We start from the raw sequence: 21719 nt of genomic DNA on the forward strand, positions 1-21719 counted from the left end.
AGTAAAATGCAGATGGTATGGCTGTGTTAGGTCAGAAACATTGTAAAACCATAAATTGACTTCATTGGAATACTGGAATGAATAGAAGCTTCAAGTTCCTCAGTGAGTTGGCTTTTGCTCCTCAATCTAAGGAAGAAGCAGTTTAAGCAAGATGAGGCAGTTTAAGCAAGGTAAAGTTTCACACAGAAACTTTGCAAGACATGGATGAAAACCCAAAGGTGAGTATCAGAGAATCTTGGAGTCTGCAACTGTGAAATGTGTTTCTGTGAATGTGCATCCAATCTTCTTCTTTTAACTGGGAGTTTTATTTCTAAGATAAGAACATGGTTTAGATGATGGAAATATTTAGACCCAGTTAAAAATCAGGGTTGAAACCTCAACTCTGTGAGGTAGGTACAATTATTAGTAGCATTTCATAAACTGGGAAATTGGGACATAGAAGCTCACATGTAACAGAGCTGAGATTTGAATCCAGACAGTCTGATTCAGAGCCTGTGCTTAACCACCCCGGCAGATACCTTTTGTCATATTATTTGTTGTGTTTGTCTAGGCAAATGCAAACTTTCCAGTGTGTAAACTTGCACAAAGATATCAATCTGGGTTGCTGCTGTATCTAGCACAATATGTCGATATCATGATGAGCGTGGAGCGGATGGATGGCTGGGTAGAGATGAAACGTCTGTTCAGGGTAAATTTTCAACTTTGATGAGTAGCCAAAGAGAGAGATGGTGTGGCCAGGAACCCAGATAAAATCAAAGACTCTACCACCATCATTACGTTTCTGGGGTGGGATGATGGATGGGAACATATTAAGTCATTTTCCCACTAACTAGTAAGAGTCAATCCCAATTGCTGTTCAGACTATTTGCGTTCTAATGCTAGCCCACACCTCACCTGGGAATAATCATGAGATCACATACTTAGTAAGTTGAAAAATTTCTATCTTTAAATGGCATCTGTTCCAGGAAAAATTCTTTGAGTTAGTGTGGACAACCCTGCCCGTGGGCAATATATACCAGAAGAAGCACATATATTAGAGACCTCAGAACTTAACTTGGGGGCACAAAATAGCCATCGATCTCTGGTAAAGACAGAAAGGGCCATAGAGGAACCATCATCAGCGGAGAATACTATACCCAGCAAAGCTGTCCTTCAGCAATGAGTGAGAGATACTTACCTGTGCAAACAAAAGCTAAGGGAGCTCCTCACCACTAGACCTACCTTACAGGAAATGCTAAGGATGTTCTTCAAGTGGAAATAAAGTTAATTAACATTGTAAAAATGTATGAATGTGTAAAACTCATTGGTAATGATAAAATATAATCAAAGTCAGATTCTTTAATATTGTAATGGTGGTTCATAATTCACTTACAACTCTAGCTTAAAAGTTAAAAAACAAATGGATTAAAAAACCATAATAATAATAGTTTGTTATTGGATACACAGTGTAAACAAGATGTAAAGTGTAACATCAATAACGTAAAATGTGAGGAAGGGGGAGAAGTAAAAGTATAAGGTTTCTGTATGCTATTGAAGTTAAGTGGTTATCAACTTACAACTGGATGTTGTTAACTATAAGATATTTTATGTAAGTGAGGGTAACCACAACATAGTACTGGAATTCCAAGCCACAGCAATCAGGCGAGAAGAAGAAATAGGAGGCATCCAAAAAAATGAAAGAAGTGAAATAAATTGTTCCCATTTGCAGATGACAAAGTGTTACTTGTAGAAAACCGTAAAGACTACACCAAAAACTCTTACACCTAAAAATGCATTCAGTATATCTGCAGGATACAAAGTAAACATACAGAAATCAATTGCCTACCTATATGTTAACAGTGAAACATCTGACAAAGAAATAAAGAAAACAATCCCATTCACAATAGCATCAATAACAAGGAAATACTTAAGAATGAATTTAACCAAGGAAGTGAAATATCTCCACTGAAAACTATAAGCCTCTGATGAAAGAAGTTGAAGAAAACACAGATAAATGGAAAGACATCCTGTGTTCATAGATCAGAAGAATTAATATTGTTTAAATGCCCAAGTTTCCCAAAGCTGTCAATAGAGTCAATGCAATCCCTTTCAAAATTCCAATGGCATTTTTCACAGAAATAGAAAAACAATCCTAAAATTTGTATGGAACCACAAAAGACCCTGAGTAACCAAAGCAATCATGAGAAAGAAGAACAAAGCTGGAGGCATCACATGTCCTGATTTCAACCTATATTACAAAGCTATAGTAATCAAAATAGTATACTGGCTTAAAAACACATAGACCAATGGAACAGAACAGAGAGCCCAGAAATAAGGCCCTGCATTAACAGTCAACCAATATTAGATAAGGGAGGCAACTGCCCTCAATGGGGAAAGAATAGTCTCTTCCATAAATGGTGTTGGGAAAACTGGATAATCACATGCAGAAGAATGAAGCTGGACCCCTGTCTTATATCACCCACAAAAAATAACTTGAAATGGATTAAAGACCTGATTGTAAGGCCTGAAACTTTAAAACTCCTAGAAGGAAACAAGTGAAAATACTCCTTGACTTGGCCTTGGCAGCAGGTTTTTAGATATGGCAACAAAAGCACAAGCAACAAAACCAAAAATCAGTCAAGTGGAACTACATCGACAAAAAAGCTTCAGCACAGAAAAAGAAAGAATCAACAAAATGAAAAGAAGACCTACGTAATGGGAGAAAATATTTGTAAGCCATATGTTTGATAAGGGATTAATATCCAAAATATGTAAGGAACTCAAGCAACTCAGGAGTAAAAGAACAAGCCAATTAAAAAACTGGTCAAGGCAGATGAATGGATAAAGAAGATGTGGCACATATATACAATGGAATATTACTCAGCCATAAAAAGGAACAAAATTGAGTTATTTGTTGTGAGGTGGATGGACCTAGAGTCTGTCATACAGAGTGAAGTAAGTCAGAAAGAGAAAAACAAATACCGTATGCTAACACATATATATGGAATCTAAAAAAAAAGGTTCTGAAGAACCTAGGGGCAGGACAGGAATAAAGACACAGACCTACTAGAGAATGGACTTGAGGACATGGGGAGGGGGAAGGGTAAGCTGGGATGAAATGAGAGAGTGGCATGGACGTATATACACCACCAAATGTAAAATAGATGGCTGGTGGGAAGCAGCTGCATAGCACAGGGAGATCAGCTCGGGGCCTTGTGTCCACCTAGAGGGGTGGGATAGGGAGGGTGGGAGGGAGACGCAAGAGGGAAGAGATATGGGGTCATATGTATTTGTATAGCTGATTCACTTTGTTATACAGCAGAAGGTAACACACCATTGTAAAGCAATTATACTCCAATAAAGATGTTAAAAAAAAAACACAAAGAAAAACAAGTCAAGGACTTGAATAGACATTTTCCCAAAAAAGACATTCAGATGGCCAACAGGTACATGAAAACATGCTCAATATCACTAATTATCAGGGAAATGCAAGTCAAAACCACAATATCACCTCACACCTGCTATTATCAAAAAGACAAGAGAAGGAAAGCGTTGGCAAGGATGTGAAGAAAAGGAAACCCTTGTGCACTGTTGGTGGGAATGTGGGTTGGTGCAGCCCTTATGGAAAACACTATTGAGGTTCCTCAAAAAATTAAAAGTAGAGCTATCATGTGATCCAGCAATCCCACTTCTTGGTATTTATCTGAAGGACACAAAAATTATACTTGTATCCCCATGTTCATTGCAGCATTATTTATATGGTCAAGATACAGAAACAACCTAATTATCCACTGATGGATGAATCGATAAAGAAAACATGGTATATGTACACAATGGAATATTATTCAGCCACAAAAAAAGAAAATCCTGCTGTTTGTGACAACATGGATGAAACTTGTGGGTTTTATGCTCAGTGAAATAAGTCAGACTGAGAAAGACAAATATTGTATGATTTACATGCAGAATCTAAAAACATTGAACTCCTAGAAACAGATTAGATTGGTGGTTGCCAGGGGTGGAGCTGGTGGAAATGGGTGAAAGTGGTTAAAATGTACCAACTTCTAGTTATTAAATGAATAAGATCTGGGGATGTAGTGTACAGCAGGGTGACTACAGTTAACAATACTGTATTGTATACTTAAAAGTTGCTAAGAGAATAGATCTTTAAAGTTCTCATCAAAAAACCCCCCAAAACCAAAAAAAGAAAAAACCCAAAACCTAAACAGAAAACCCAAAAGGTAACTACATGAGGTGACGGATATAACTAACCTTACTGTGGTCATCATTTTGCAATATATACGTATATCAGTTAATGACACTGTACACCTTAAACTTATACAATGTCATGTGCCAATTTTACCGAAATAAAGTTGGGAAGAAATGGAATTATGTGTGCCAAAGACATTTATGAGGCATATGCCCCCCTTTTTTTTAGCAGAAGAAAACGCTGTGCACTGATTAGGAGAGGGTCGGCCAACATCTGAGTTAACCGTTTACAGTTCTGTTATTTTACGAGATATCAGACTTGGTCACGTGGATTCGTAGTGTTTGGCTGAATTTTCAGGTTCGATGCTGAAAAACAGCTTGCTTAGCTGATGTAGGAAAAAAAAACGCTAAAACCTGGAATAAAATATTTTAAAAAGGTAATGCTTTAAGAACATCTGTGAGAAGCAGGACAGAAGTGCATATTGTGAATTTTATTATCATAAAATTAAAAAAAGGCAGGATGACCTGTTTGTATATTGTGCATCTCCTCAGTGAGTTTGTGTGTAAGCAACAGTGGAGATTAAAACTGGTGGTGCGAGCGTGGCGTTCATGCATGGGGACAGGTTCTCCCTCAGTAGTGTGGGGTTGAGGATGGAGATCAGAGGTGCTGGGGAATGTCTTAGACTATCCAGCATGACGGCGGCAGTTCATTGCACACAGATGGCAGGATGTGTGTGAGCCGGAGGAGAGGAGGGAGATGCCTGTGTAAGGAGGTGGACGAGAAGTACGTGTGGGGAGGTGACCCGGAAAGATGGCTTACTGGAGCAAAGGACACGTGCATAATGATTTATCTCACAGTTCACCTACCTCTTTGAAGCTTATCCTCCTGTCCTTCCTGGGCTGAAGTTACCACCTCCTACCCTTAACCTTTGCAGGTTTATCACAGAGTCTGTTACATTACTTATAGGTCTGCCTCGCTCCCGCAGCTGGGAAATTCCTTGAAGGTAGCCACCCTTTTCTTATTCCTTTCCTGTTGTTTCCAGAACAGACTGCTTTCTTGGTGCCTGGAGCCTCTGAGTAATACATTACCACTTCTGGAATAAATGAATAACTATTTTACGCTGTAAAATACCAACTGGGTCACATAGGTAGGGCAGACCCCATCAAAGAGAAAATTAGAGCCTTAGACAGAAAAGTCACCCAAGAGTCACGGTCCATGGAAAGACGTGGGCAGCAGAGTGCAGGGTGAATTGTATTTTTGGCCTGGTCATGTACCTTATAGGCTTTGTGACTTCAGGTGGTGTGAATGAATTAATTCCTCTTCGGAAAATTAGGGCGTCTTCATTGAGAAGAAATACTGAGTATTTTATTTGAAAGTGAGTATCAAAATAAATGCTCATAAAATTGTAACAGTTGTTAAAATGATATTTGATATATACCGATTTGGAGAATAAAAAAATAAGAGACAAACACGCCTCTCGTATAAAGAGATCATGCAGTGTTCGTAGTGAAATGTTTCTTGTACAACAGTTTCACCCTTGCACTGAAATAGGGCAGAGCGGCAGGCCGTAGGGCACAGCTGGAGGCCCCTGAGCTTTGGGGAGACAGACCTGGGTTCCAGTCTGCCATTTAGCCGTGCGTCTGTGTGAATGACTCACGTGCTTTGAGGTTTCCTTTCACAGAATTTATGTATATATAATAACGTCTGAATTTCAGGGCTTCTGTAAGGGTCCTGGGTGGAGTGTGCATCATGTACAAAGGACTCAGTGACCCGTAGATCTGTTTTCTACTCCGTCCTGTGCAGTCTGCCGCACTAGGGCTTTCCCTGGGGGCTTCTCACCTTCTCCAGGCCCCCTGGTCAGTGTTGCTGTGGAGGGGTGAGTTGACTGGCCCCGGTTCACGGAGGTGTGGCTGAAGGTGCTGTGGTAACTTCCCCAGACCCCTGCGTGGTGATGGAGGTGTGCGTGCTGAGCGCTGGACACTAAGCGTCTCTCCCGCGCTGGCTTTCAGCCCGGACTCACCAGGCTGCTTTGGGCTGTGACCTGCACTTGATATCTGATTCTTCTGAGTCTGTCCCCTGCACTGAAACGTTCTTCTCTGATGTCTGTGCCTGCCTCGCACTGACCCGTGACTCTGCTCCAACCTCCTTCCTGCCTCAATCCCCCGGTTCTCTCCAGGTCACTGCTTTCCAGGTTCCCACACTTTTGCTCTTCTTTGCTAAGAAGCGTCCTGCACTGTCTCATTCCTTGATGTCCACCCAGTCCTCTTAACCCATTCCATCCAAAATATCTCATAGGATGCACATTGCGTCGCTGATTCATTCACTGAGCGAATGTTTGTGTTCTGTGTGTGGCTTAGGCTCATTCTGACGCTATGGTGGGAAAACACAAGGTTTTATTCCTGGTGCGTTTAGAAGACTCTGGAGAAAATGGAAATTCCCCAGGACATAGTAAAGGATCTCTTTACCCACCAGAGTGTGTATGCTGGACAATTAAAAAAATACGCATCCTCTACCTTCGGAAAGGATAACTGCGTTCTGTGTTGCTAATGCTCTGGGGAGTGGGGACACATTGACATCTATTGAGAGAGAAAAAGAAGGAGAATGAGGACTTTTGTGTGGGATAATGGGAGTGTGGCCAGAGCAGCAAGAGACCACTGCAGGAGAACAGAAGTCAGCAAAGGATGGGCTTGGCTAGGCAGTGCCGGGTCCTTCCCCCGAGGGGTCCGTCACCGGGAATGGACATCCCATTCATGAGTCCAAGACCTGTGGCTCTGGGATGACCTGGCTGGGGAGCTGTCAGGGAAGGGGTCACTATAGTAACTAAATGGAGGCATTATTATGCTTCATCCCAAGCCCTCTACAGCTAATGACCACAACTGAGATGGTGACTGCATGTTTGGAGCTTCATCGCCCTGCGTACACCTAGAGATATTTTGAGCCAATTACTCCATCATCTGTTTAGCGGGGAGTCGGTGTTATGCCCCACGCCTTGAGTGACACATATTTTGACTAGCCTCTACACACACTTCTCTCTACAACACCAGGGGAGATAGGAAGCTCGTGTGACCCCTCGACTTACGGGATGAGCAGCGGCAAGAGCTTCTGTTTTGCCGGGAGCAGACACCACAGTATCATGTATGAGCTGTGTGCTCGGCACTGTGGAATAAAAGGAGAGGAATAAGGCTTGACCCTTCTGTTTGACTCCTATTCATGGGGCAGAAGAAATAGGGTGGGTTCACAGTGCAGTGTCAGGTCAGGGAGTGGATGCACTGCTTGAGACAATCGTTGCAACTAAGATTTTGCAGGTCTCTTCCCTCTTCAGATAGGGCTCAACTCTGTTTTAATACATTTTTGACCTGTCTGAGCTCATGGGATATGTGTGAAACAAAAAGGTCATTTTCTAAATTTCTTGGAAAAGTCAAATATCCTCTGTAAAGTCTTTTTGTTGATATCATATGATATAACACAGAGGGAGAATTGTGGGCTGCTAGCTTGATGGGTTTCTAGTTGAACACCTGCACCCAGAAGGTATTAATCTGATGACAGCTTTCTGCTGGTAAGTATCCTGGCTTTATCCTGGATCATATTCTGTTGGATACATTCATCAGGGATTTGGATAAAGATATGGGGGACACACTTATCATGATGCAGAGTTAAGAGGCTTAATAAAGAAACGAAATGACAGAATAAGATGATGAAAGGGGTCTTAATATGACAGAGAGATGAAGCAAACTTTTACAGAAGTTTGATAGGAATAAATACCAAGCGCTATGTGATTTTTTTTTCTTTGCTTTAGTATTGTCGAATCTTAACTTTAGAAGCATAATAAAACAAAAACAAGCAAAAAAATACCAGGACATAATAGTTCAAACACATATATTTATGAACACATATAACTATACTATTAAAACACGTATAATTGTATAATTCTATTAATATTATAGTTCAAAACACAATATTTTGCAGAGGGGCATGGCTAAATAGATGAGACACTGGTTCTCCTTTGTGTGTTCTAGGTCACCAGTCATTCAAATAGCAACGGCCTGAATCTTGGAGGACTATTTGATTTTGTCCTCTTTGAGAATTGTGTTTTGGTGACGACAGCCTCAAAACCAGCCTTATTTGTTCTGAAAATAGCTGGCCAGGGAAGCCTGCATGAGTAAGAATATCTTAAACTTCCCTGCTTCCAGCCTGGAGTAGCTTGTCTGCAGTGGCATGACGGTTGCAAATGTCAGTCTTGTCATTCACGAGGACAGTCACACACTTGTAAACATCACCAAACAAAACTGCCCTGCCCCTGCCATTGACTTTCTTTCTCTCTTTGTGAATCAAAGTAACTTCAGCATTGAATCCATCTGCAATTAGGTAACACTTTTGGAACCACTTGCCTGAGAGGATGCAATGATACATTTCTTCCACTGTGCAACAGTTTCTCGAATCCACTGGAGACTGTAGGTTCTGCATGTAAACTCTCCACAGGAACATTTTAAAAATACCTGTATCTGAGAAGTGTGTATCTGCCCCAGTTACTGAAATCATACTGGTTACGACTTTGTAGAAATTAGAGCATGGGTCATGTTTTGGTGTTTGTTTCTTTGTTCTTCTTTTTTTTTAATTGAAGTGTAGTTGATTTGCAATATGGTATTAGTTTCAGGTGTACAACGTAGTGATTCAACATTTTTATAGATTATACTCCATTTAAAGTTATCACAGAATAATCATATTTCCCTGTGCTGTACAATATATTTTTGCTGCTTATTTATCTTGTACATAGTAGTTTGTATCTCTTAATCTCCTTCCTCTACATTGTCCCTTCGCCCTTCTATCTCGCCGCTGGTAACCACTAGTTTGTTCTCTGCATCTATGAGTCTGCTTCTGTTTCGTTATATTCACAGGTTTGTTGTATTTTTTAGATTCCACATATAAGTGATAACAGAGTATTTGTCTTTCTCTGTCTCAGTTATTTTACTAAGCATAGTATCTTTAGGTCCGACCACGTTGTTGCAAATGGCATTATTTTATTCTCTTTTTTGGCTGAGTAGCATTCCATCGTGTATATATATATATATATATATGTGTGTGTGTGTACATGTATATGCGTGTGTGTATATATATGTATGTGTATATGTATGTGTGTATATATGTATGTATGTGTATATATGTGTGTGTATATATGTATGTGTGTATATGTGTATGTGTGTGTATATATGTGTGTATGTGTGTGTATGTGTATATATATGTGTGTATATATGTATGTGTATATATGTATGTGTGTATATATATGTGTGTATATATATGTGTGTATGTATGTGTGTATATATGTGTGTGTATATATGTGTGTATATATGTGTGTGTATATATGTATGTGTGTGTATATATATGTATGTGTGTGTATATGTGTGTGTGTGTGTTTGTGTGTATGTACACCACATCTTCCTTATCCATTCATCTGTTGATGGACACTTAGGTTGCTTCCATATCTTGGTTATAGTAAATAATGCTGCAGTGAACATGAGGGTGCCTATATATTTTTGAGTTAGTGTTTTCCTTTATTTCATTTCCACTGAGACAGTGGTAGTTCTATTTTTAGTTTCTTGAGGAACCTCCACACTGTCTTCCATGGTGGCTGTATCAGTTTACCTTCCCACCAGTAGTATATGAGGGTTTCCTTTCCTCCACACCCTCTCCAACTTTCTCTATTTGTGTTCTTTTGAGGATGGTCTTTCTGACAGGTGTGAGGTGTTATCTCACTGTGGTTTTGATTTGCATTTCCCTGATGAGTAGTGATGTTGAGCATCTGTATATCTTCTTTGGAAAAATGTTTATTCAAGTCTTCTGCCCATTTTTTAATCAGGTTTTTTTTTTGATATTGAGCTGTATTGGATGTTTATATATTTTGGATGTTAACCTCTGTTGAATGGGAGAAAATATTTGCAGTTTTGGAAGTGTCGATTATGATGAGAGGTTCCCCTGAGTCATCCTCATTTCCTCATAATCACTCCATGAGACACACACAGCTTCTTACACTTACACTTAAACTTTCACAGTCTCTACACTGGCAACCTGGTTGCTGAACTCCTTGGTGGTCACCTTGCTCAGACCCAGACCCACCTCTTCACCAGTTTCCGGGACAGATCCTGGCTTAGCTGCTGCTGAGCTGAGCCGTGCTGGGCTTGGCGGAGGCCATGGGACAGGTGGGCCACAAGGCGGTGGGAATGGAAGTCGCTTATTTTAAGAATAAAAATTTTCATGGATTGCAACAAAAGAAAACAAAAAACGAGCTAATGTTTAACTACAAAATGAGAGAGCAATAATATTTGCGAAAATGTTTCACAGGTTATCAAGAAGAATCTTCTCAACAAATCGACTGTGTAATGTGGCTGCAGACCCACCTGTGTGTCCCGTGGTTTTAATGGAAGTGGATCAGAGTGAGGGAGTTGGAATCCATATCCTGTGAGTCGATCAGTTCACGCCTTTCAGTTTTTTGATTTTAGTTTTCAGCAATACAACCTTCTTTTAAAAATAACATTTATTATTTGCTTTTATTAAAAAGTAGTATATTTTCACTGCAGAAAATCTGGAAAGTACAGAAAAATACATCAAGTAAAAGTCATCTACGATCCCATCGGCTGGAAGGACCTACAGTTAATATTTCATCATATATTCTTCCTGGTTTATGAACATACACAGATATGTATACACAAATGATCTCATGACACGATTTTGGGTAATCTCCTTTTCCTTCTACTGGACAACATAGTAAACGTTTGAATGCCATTCAATTACTTCTTCAACATACTTTCAAATTTTATCATGTAGATATACTATACATACTCTAATTTTTGAAAACTGTAAGTAATGCTGTGATGAACATTATCATAGACAAATATTTGTTCATATACCTGATCATTTCCTTCAAGAAAACTCTTAGAAGTGTAAATACCAGATGACAAGGGTTTTGCTATCATTCTTTAAGAGGTACACGGACAAATGAAGTGTGTTCAGAAGAGAGTGACTATTTCTTGAAGGGACTAGAAACAATGCCATTTGAGAACAGTTGCAAGAGAATAATTGAAAATCATTGCAAGAGGAAAAAAAATGGGGGTTCAAAGCTTCACATATTTCAGGGTCTGTCACAAAGAGAAGAGGAATTATATGACTCAAAAATATAACAGTACCAACAGCTTGAAGCTAGAGGGAGACAGATAGTCTGATGAAGCGTGCATGCTTGTTCCTGCCAGAGCTGCTGAGACCCGGGTAAGGGTGACTCAAGAGGGAGTGCCCTGAACTTGGAGGCATCTTCGTAGGCTGATGGCCACTTGGGAGACACGGGGTCGAGGGCTGAGAGTGGGGTGGACTCTTCTAACCTTCTGAGTCAATGATTTGTCCTAAGCAGAAAGTTTTCTTAAGACATACATACCTGATTAGATCATGTCAGTAGAAAATTATTTACCTAGGATTTTAGAAAAGAAAAAAACAAAACAAAACAGCTGCAGAACTGGCTTGTTTCAGAATTCAGGTGTATTTTCTTTCTAAAATAATTTTAGTGGAAATATTTCTTATAAAGGAATTGATGGTAATTTCCATCATCACTGTGTTCATTATCACCTGGATTTTTAAAAATTTATAATACATATGTGTATATGTGTGTGTGTGTGTGTTTGTGTGTGTGTATGATATGTAATAGGATGCCCAGCTGAGTGTACCATTTATGGTGGTTCTTCCCCCTTTTATTCTAGGGAGGGAACTGTCAGAAAGTCATGTTGTCACCCTTTGCAGGTGTGAAGGCAGCTTCCTCCACAGAGAGCCTTCCTGGGGGCAGTTGGTGCTGAGGGTAGAGCCTGACACAGAGTAGGTCGTCAGTGAGTGTTTGGAAAGTGAATGAAAGAGTGAATGAATAGTGTAATGCCTTCTGGAGGTTGTAGAGGGTCCTTCTGATTTCTAAGTAGAGAGGTATACTCAGACTCTGGGATCCCAGGTGAAAAGGGAGCGGCTTCCTGGTGTCTGGGGATGTGGATGTCTTAGAAGGGCAGAGGGGTGGTGGCTCAAGGTCTATAGGAGGCCTCAGCCTCAGCCTAGCACTCCTGGGTTTGCCCCCTTGGGGCAAGCTGAGGTTGGCAACAATGGGAGTCCAGGCAGTGGATAGGCTGTCCTGGCTCGTTCTAATTTGGAGGGAGTTGGGTTATCCTCCTTAAGAGCCACCTGGGTCTGTGTGGGAACTGAATACCTATCAGCTCAGCTGACCAGCATCAAAGTCAGACTCAGTAGCAACACCATCCATGGAACTGGGACCAGGGGTGTTGGCCACCACGTGCCAGGAGGCAGAATGGGCTAATGGGATTGTCTAAAGAATACAGATTCTGTTTACTTAGGTGTAGAAGGTGGGCTGCCATTCTCACATTTGGACGGAGAAGGCTGTTAAGTTTTGGGCAATTTTGGGAGGCTGTTACCTCCAAAGAAAGGTCCGGGAGACTGTAAGCTGACCGAGGGCAGGGCCTCCTGCATGTCGTGTATACTGACGTGTCCCAAGCACCCCACTTGCCTATGGAGATGTGAGTATGTGTACCTAAGAGATGACATTTTAATTCTGAAACAGGAATTCTTTTCAGCTGGCCTCAGTTCCGCAGCTCTCCAGCCATGATTTTGTCAACGTCGTCACTGTTAGCAGTGAGTAGGTTATAATACTGATTTCTCTTGCAAACTAAAGTTTTGTCGCCTGTGTTGTGAAAGCCAAAATTAGATGGAGCAAGGATCCATAAAGTTTCCAGAGAATACACTATAGTACAAATGGAATTAATAATAAGAAATGAGATGACTTCTTCTGACAAATGCTGTTGCAACAAACCTCAGGCTGTCCTTTGAAACTGATATTGTAGGGAAACTCTAGTTACAGTGTGAACTTGAATATATAAATCTTCTGTGGCACAGGTGTTCATGATTTCCAAAGGTGCTGGGCATTACGACGTGAAGCATATTTCTGGGCATTTCTGACTCATTTACTGATTCAGATATCTGTTTCTTTTTTAAAATTTTCCTGGAACTCACACATGTGACTAAGAAGGATGTTTATTTTAGAATTCTAGAATTCTCATTTTTACTTCAAAGGTTAACCATAATTAGTTAGGTTTTTTCCTCTCTTTTTTCTTCTCGTAGAAAGGCTTCAAGATTAAAAACATCACCTGCAAACTGAGATTATTCCATTTGAAGACATTTGGTAAAAATAAATATATTTGGGGGCTATATTTGCTACAGATGCATACAGACAGCAGCCAATAGGGGAGTTAAAGCTTCATTCTTCAGAAGTGTGCACGCTTGTATTATCATGTGCACCGTTGGACAGTAGCTCCCTGAGGAGCATAGGAGATGGAAATGTTCCTTGAAGATCAGAATTTATTTAACTAGAAGTTTTATAAAGCAGGTGAGAAAAATGCATATGGATGTTACATGTTTTTGACCAAAAAATCAAAGAAAGATGATAAGACATCAAGATTGTAAGCTGAGGAATCAGGAAAGCTAAGAATGCTTTTTACCTCTCGTGATTCCAGATGGTTTGTGGATGTGACTTGAGTGTGTTCTAAGGGGCCGAGGCACCGATATACAAGGAGGAGCTGCTTCTGTTTGGTGGGGACAGTGTGAAGTTTTTAACACCTAGCAAGAGATGGATTGTGAAGTCCACGCTCTTAAGAAAGCTACTTTTTTGAGATTAGACTTAAAAAACATTTGGCTGAGTTCACATGTTCATAGGCCAGAGAATCATTTGGATCAAGGACTTTTTCATGCACTTTAAGTCCAAGGATGCATCCAGCATTAGCAAATACTCAGGTTGTCTGAGAGTTAATGCCCAAGCAAGGGTGCGTGCGAACAACTCCGTGCGTGGTGTCCTTTCTGGTAGCACGGCAATCAGATGAGCCCTGTCACCTGGACCCTGGCAAGGAACTTCCATCTGATGTGCTTATGAATGTAAATGAAGATGAATGACGAAGATTTTGGACGGGGAATTTTTAAGCTAGTAGGAAACTGACATTGTTCTTGTGTCGGTTACTGTCTTCAACCTGAGCTGTCTTTTTCCCCCGGCATTAGAGACCTATTTATTTACTTATTTCCCAGCTTTACTGAGATATAATTGACATACAACATTTTATAAGTTTAAGGTGTACAATGTGATGATTTGATACACTTATATATTGTGAAATGATCACTATGGGAGGGTTAGTTAACACCTCCATAACTCACATAATTATTATTATTTTTTTTCATGGTGAGAACTTTTAAGATCTACTCTCTTAGTCCCAGTCAAGTAGATAATGCAGTATTATTAATTAGAGGCACCATGTGGTACATCAGATCCCCAGAACTCATTCATCTTATAACTGGAAGTTCATAACCTTTGACCAGCCTCTCCCCATTTCTTCTACCCCCAGCCCCTGGTTACCATCACTCTGTTCTCCGTTTCTATGAGTTCTGCTTGTTTAGATTCCACATACAACTGAGATGGTTCAGTATTTGTCTTTTTCTGCCTGACTTATTCCACTCAGCATAATGCCCTCAAGATCCACCTGTGTTGCCACAAATGGCAGGATTTCCTTCTTTCTCATGGCTGGATAATATTTCATTGTATATGGTATATATATATATATATATATATATATAGAAATGGGATTGCTGGATCATGCAGTAGTTCTATTTTTAATTTTTTTGAGGAACCTCCATATTGTTCTCCACAGTGACCGCACCAATTTACATTCCCACCAGCAGTGCACAAGGGTCCCCTTTTCTCCACACCCTCACCAGCGTTTGTTATTTGTTGTTGTTTTGATAACAGCCATTCTGACAGGTGGGAGGTGATGTCTCATTGTGGTTTCGGTTTGCATTTTCTTAGTGATGAGTGAGGTTGAGCATGCTTTCATGTACCTGTTGGCCATCTGAATGTCTCTTTTAGGAAAACATCTATTCAAGTCCTTGGCCCATTTTTAAATTAGCTTGTTCTTTCGCTCCTGAGTTAAACGAGTTCCTTATACATTTTAGATATTAATCCCTGATCAGATATATGGTTTGCAAATATTTTCTCCCATTCCACAGGTTTCCTTTTCGTTTGTCGGTTGTCTCTTTTTCTGTGAAGAAGCTTTTTTGTTGATGTAGTTCTACTTGTTGATGTTTGATTTTGTTGCTTGTGCTTTTGGTGTTCTATCCAAAAAAAGTCAGGGAAGATTTTTTTTCCTGTGCTTTCTTCTAGGAGTTTTACAGTTTCAGGTTCTTCATTTAAAGTCTTTAATCCATTTCAAGTTATTTTTTTGGGGTGACGTAAGATGGGGTCCAGCTTCATTCTTTTGCATGCGATTATCCAGCTTTCCCAAGACCATTTATTGAAGAGACTATTCTTTCCCCATTGAGTGTTCTTGGCTCCCGCATCAAATATTAGTTGACTGTAAATACAGGGGTTAATCTGCAGCATAGTTTGTAATTAGGACATGTGGTACCTCCAGCTTTGTTCTCAAGATTGCTTTGTCTATTCAGGGTCTTTTGTGGTTCCATGTGAATTTTAGGATTGCTTTTTTTCTATTTCTGTGAGAAATGCCATGGAATTTTGATAGGGATTGCATTGTCTCTGTACATGGCTTTGGATAGTATGGATATTTTAACAATATTAATTCTCCTGATCCATGAACACAAGATATCTTTCCATTTATTTGAGACTTCTTTAATTTTGTTTGTTTCAAGAATTTTTACACTAATGGAAAATTCATAATGACCCTTTGACAATTACTAAATCTTCTACCTAAGTTGTGGGGTTTTTTGGTGCATTTCAAATTGTTTTTCTATTTTACCTGGGGACACCTGGAATCAGCACGACTTACCTCTGCTGTTACCTCTGTACACAACATGTAATACCCCTCTGTGTTTCATGACTTTGCTCAGTTGTTCATTTCTCTTTATAGTTCTTCTTTTTATAATTACTCCACTGTGCATGTCTTTCCACATGTGGGAGGGATATGGATGAGGGTCCAATTTGTGCCTCTGAGTCCTGGCTTCCAGAATGCCCATGGGTGAGTGGCTACCAGCCCCGACAGCCAGGGAGGTAATGGGCCTCCACCGCAAGGGCTCTAGTGGTTGACCAGTGACCCAAGATGTGGTGTCACTGGTCAGGAGTCTTTTACTCTCTGCGCAAACTCAGGTTTCATTTTGCTTTTTAAGTTCCTGAAAACACTGACTTTTCGCTGAATATAAAAATAATTCATTGTCATGGTAGAAATACTGGAAAAGGAAAAAAAATTTTTAAAGAAAACAAAAACCACCCAAGACTACAAAGGGATAACCATTGTTAATATTTTAATATTCTAATAACAATTTCTTTCCAACTTTCTTCTCTGGGAAAAGGTCTTCCCCCCAAATTTTGAGGGGTCCTCCCTACACAAACCATATTGTACATGGTTTTTAGTGTTCATACAAGATTTTCCCACTTAGTATATCATGAACATTTTTGTAATATCATGAATTTGCCCTTGGAAACAGGAATTCTTAACGGATGCATAATATTTGAACCTATAGATATGCTATAATTCATATGATGATTTCCCTATGGCTGGGTATTCTAGTTACTGGCAACAGTGACTATTTCACGTAGCCCAGCAGTTCTCATCCTTGCACCATCAGTGCATCTCTGATGAGTTTTTAACATGTTATTATGCAAAGTGTCAAATAGATACAACAGAGGGGAGAATATTTTACTACAGGAATCTTCTTCTCCCATCACCAGCTTCAGCAATTAAAAGCTCATGGCCCATTCCGTTTTATCTACACACTCTCGTCCCCAGGTTGTTTTGAAACAAATCCCAGACATCATTAACACGCCAGGAGGTGCTGCTCAAAAGTAAGGACTCTTTAAAAATTGTGACAGCTGTATCATATCACACCTAAAAAAATTAGCCATAGTTCCTCAGTATGTGATACTTCTTTTAGAGAGTAGATTTTTAGAGCCGAATGTTCACTGCTTGAACAATATGGATCTTGATAAATATTACTTTCTAGAAATGTTTTAAACTTTGTACTTCCACCTCAGTATATGGGGATTTCTGTGTGGCATCTAGAATCACACTGAGCTATCATGTTTTAAAATAGGGAACAATTTGAAGGGCATATAATGGGTGGGCAGTAGAAAGAAGTGGTTGAACACCCAGCCTCTGGAGCAGACAAGCTGCGGCATAGCTCTGGGTTCTACACTTACCATTAATTTATCTTTGATTGTGCGATGTCACCTTCAGCAACAGCAATTACACTTGGGTTCACATGCGTCTTGTTCACTACACATCTGTTTTTACTTATCTTTTCATTGTCTTGATCATTTTTACTTTGAATATTTTACATAGATATTTAGTTAGAGATGTTAGGGAAAACACAGGTGCTATTTTATCATGAAACAGGTAATTCAACTCATCATTAAAATTTCTCCCAATATTTGCCTATTTTAAATGATGTTGCAGTGAACATATTCTGTGAATGTTTTCCCTCCATTTTGATTATTTCTTAAGGATAATTTTCTACAGGTGGGATTACAAGGTCAAAGGGCATGCTGCTTAATTCTTTTTTTTGGGGGGGCGGTGGGCTCCTAATAGCTTTTTCTAACCTGTTTTCCAAAATGTTTATATCAACTTGCAGTGCCTTCAGCCGCTGTGAACTTAGCAGCTTTACTTCACCTTTGGAAGTACTGGTTGTCATTTGGAAAAGAATTGTCTTTTTGCTCAACACCTAAATAGTGATACCTCAAATTGTTTGATTATTAGCAGCGTGGAATATTTTCCTTGTACGTTTATTTATAAATTAATTTCATCTTGCCTTCTGAGAAAGAATAAATGAAAATAAAAGACAAATCTAGGCCGAAAATGTAAAGAGAGAAGAAATCAAATGGAAATTCTCAGGCTGCTGAATTGTGCTTTGAGTAATAACGACAAACTCTAGGGATGAGAAATTAATTTGTAAGCTGTGAGAAAAATTGTGAGATCTGTGATAGGAGGCATGCAACCTCCATGGTGGTAGAATTCACTGCATTTGCAGAATCCAGAGACTGGAGGGCTTCATGCAGGAGGGGGCTGAGCACAGAGAAGCTAGCCCTGGGGAAGTCGTAGCGGGCGGCTGTACCGGACCTCTGGGTCCTCCCCTGCGTGGCTTCCATCAGGTCTGCAGTTTCCTCCTCTGGCCGTGGTTGCAGCCTCTAATTCGCCCCTTGTTTCACCCGTCACATGCAACTTATTCCTTCTCAGTTGCTTCCAGGGTGACGTTTCTAAAACACAAATATATACATTGTCGAATGGATCTGCTGACTTATGGTTTTGGAATCTTCTGGGCTGCAACTGACGAGGAGATTTGTGACCTGACACAAGCTTCTGAAATGTATGTGGAAACGTGTCTGCACATTGATGGTCAGCTATAAGCCATCTTCTCCCGAGAATTTACAGCTCACCTGAGATCTTGGGGTCAAGACTACCTCGTTTTTTCTTAGAGTGACAGATTGCCTTGACAGAGATTTTTAACAACTATTTGTACTGTAAATCTTTGGTAAGAATGGTCCCACCTGTTTTACTACCTGAACGTGATTCAGAAACTGCAGAGTGTAAAAAGGCAGTATTTGTTAACAATTTTAGGGCCCCGTTTTTAATCATCTAAGTATTTATTGGCAATACATTCTATGTTTAGTACAGGGTTTGGAGTTTCTGGAATTTGGGGTGAACTAGATATAACATTGCCTTTATCCTTGTTGGAAAGGCCAAGGATATGTTTAATGAAATTAAATAAAATATGGTTTCATAATAGCATAAAATAATGTAATAATGATAAAAAATCAGAAATAATCCTAATAATAGCTAACAGTGAACACTTACTATATGCCACAAACTGTGCTAAACAGTTTACATGAATTATTTTAACCAACACATTTGATTTTTACAACTACCCTATGAGGTACGTGATTAAAAGTCGTAAGTCACGTATAGAGTCAGATGTGGTCAACCGCTAATTTGATTAAGTCCATTTGATTCTAAGTCCATAGAATCACTTCCAGAATTATCATAAACGACTTTGAGATGGGAGAGAATTTGAAACTCTCCTTGAAGGCTGGGTGGGAATTGGACAGACGAATATAAGTAGGAAGTTTAGGTGAGGGTGTCCAGAGCAGATTCCCAGAGGTAAGGATCTCAGTTAAGGTGAGCGTTGCAGGCCGTAGAGAATTTGCAAAGGGTGATAAAAGAAAATCCACAAAGGTAAGCAGGCTGGGAGTAAATAATGTACATGTGCAGCTATGACTTGCAGGCCGGCTGTGATGCTCACTTCTGTCCGTGAGTTTGGAGAAACAAAGAAATGGGCACCTGAGCTTTCCCACTTCTACCCTTAGCCTTTTCCCGGTGTGCTGTGTGCCGGGATCACTCCGGACTGCAGGTTCCGGCTGGGAACTGCCTTGCTGTGTGGTCTCTGTGACGTCAGAGTAGTTCTGTACAACCTTTCTGGGGACTGTTACCTGAAAACTCTCCAGATTCTGGCGTCGGGATTTATGGTTTTGAACATTCTTCTCACGCCATGGCAGTCATCATGGGTTCAGCTACTTTATGTTCCTGAGCCCAGGTAAGTGCTCTGTGATGGGCCAGGTGTGGGTGTGGGCTTAGTACAGGCCGGCCTCAGAGACACTGCGGGTTCAGTGCCAGACACCGCAGTAAAACAAATATCGCAATAAAGCGCGTCACATGCAATTTTTGGTTCCCCAATGCACATAAAAGTCACGTTTACACTATACTGTAGTCTAAATGTGCAACAGCATTATGTCTCAAAAAACAATACATAGACCGTAATTATACTTTCTTGCTAAGAAATGCGAACCATCATCTGAGCCTTCAGCCAGTCGTAGTAGTAACATCAAAGATCACTGATCACAGATACCATAACACTTATAATAATAATGGTAAAGCATGAAATATTGTAAGGATTACCAAAGTGTGACCTGGAGACAGGAAGTGAACAAGTGCTGTTGGAAAAATGGTGCAGATAGACTTGCTCAATGCAGGGTTGCCACAAACCTTCAGTTTGTAAAAAACACGCTATCTGCCAAGTGCAGTAAAGCAAAAGCACAATAAAACAAGGTCTGCCTGTAATTCCTCTGGGGAAAGAAGACTGTCTGGATTCCTGGTGTTATCCTTGATACCTCTTCTCTTTGAACTATGGGGTTTCTGAAATGGCGCTTATGGTCTTACTTTGTTACTTACCAGGCCCTATATTTCTGTGCAGCTTAGTTTCATGGTTACAGGCACAGACCCTGGAGCTGAGTTGTCTGAGTACAAATCCCAGCTCTTTTGTGATGCAGTCTCTGTTTCTCCTTTTTCATCTTAAAATCTACCTTGAGTTCCTTGAGTAGATTATTGAGTCTCTAGGCAAATACCTCTTTCAATTTATATAAGATGTGCCCAGTCTGTTATCAGAAATGCGTTATTGCTTCGTAGACCCAAGTTAAGGAAGCCACACTCTCTTCTTTCAATACTGTGGATGTGTGATGTGGACCCCGTCGACCATGATTCCCTTCCTGTCCTGGTTCCTCTTTCCCACAGCCATGTCATCAAGTGACATGTACTCATCAAGTCCCATTTAGTTCCTTTACCCCAAGTGTAAGGATAGCAGGTTTCTTCCATTTCAGAAATAACAGGATCTATGATTGTGAATCTGCAGGGTTTTAAGATTTTTTTCATAAGCATAATTATACAGAAATCACTTCACTGGGAAACCCCACAAATTCCAAAACTGTCAAAACAACACCCAGCAAAATTCAAATTTGAACCAGAAACATAATACACCTATACAAACATACACCTCCCCCCACCCCCCAATAAATGAGGTTGGCATTAATTTTACACTTTGATATACTTGGACTTGTCATAGTGGGTTAATTTTTTAGGTTTAAAAGAGAGAAATCCTGGTCTCCGAATTAAGACCAGAGGAAATCATATAGCAACCAAAGACATGAATTATGTTAAAAATAGAAGGGCTGTTAATAGAAACATCAAATATGACCGAGTGTGAGCTGTTTTATTTCCCTGAGTATTGCAGATACATGAAGCAACTCTGATGTCTCAAGATTCAATAGATTGAGAAGTTAGTCAAGTGGCTGGAGTTCTATTTCTTTGATGGGAACTTAGGTGAGGAGGCCCTCAGAGCAGGTTTTGCATATTTTTGAGGGAGCAGTTGAAACATTAGTCATGAACAGCTCAGCTGGTGGAGGATGGGGGCAGAGTTAACACCCTGAATACAGCACTGGGACTGGGCAGGTCTGCAGTCCTGCCCTTTCTGCACCTTGGCAGCCTGCTTGTTTGGTTTGGCTTTTTAAAAAAATTAGTTAATTAATTGATTTTTGTTGGGGTAGAGTTGTCTTACAGTGTTGTGTTACTTTCTACCGTACAGCGAAGTGGAGTGGAGCCCCTGTCGGTGGTCTCCGCCAGGTATCAAATAATAGCATGTTTAGGGCTTCAATTCTACTGACTTTTCTTGTGCTCAGCTCGGCTTT

The 21719-nt window shown here is 40.1% G+C and overlaps 1 protein-coding gene across 6 annotated transcripts in view; it reads left to right on the top strand.

The window, feature by feature from the left end:
- The window catches only part of LOC111185348 (uncharacterized), a 315714-nt gene that overhangs the window by 116028 nt on the left and 177967 nt on the right, over window positions 1-21719 (top strand). For 5 of the 6 annotated variants that reach the window (XR_016393461.1, XM_089912700.1, XM_089912701.1 and 2 more), the window contains one exon: window positions 10523-10639. The exons of the other annotated variant lie outside the window; for it this stretch is intronic. The gene's annotated coding sequence lies outside the window, so the exon portion shown is untranslated. The remainder of the gene's footprint in view (window positions 1-10522; window positions 10640-21719) is intronic. 6 annotated transcript variants of the gene reach the window in all.

The sequence above is a fragment of the Delphinapterus leucas genome, chromosome 6, assembly GCF_059928025.1.
Source record: "Delphinapterus leucas isolate spDelLeu-1000000601 "Yukka" chromosome 6, BTC_Dleu_Yukka2, whole genome shotgun sequence".
NCBI lineage: Eukaryota > Metazoa > Chordata > Mammalia > Artiodactyla > Monodontidae > Delphinapterus > Delphinapterus leucas.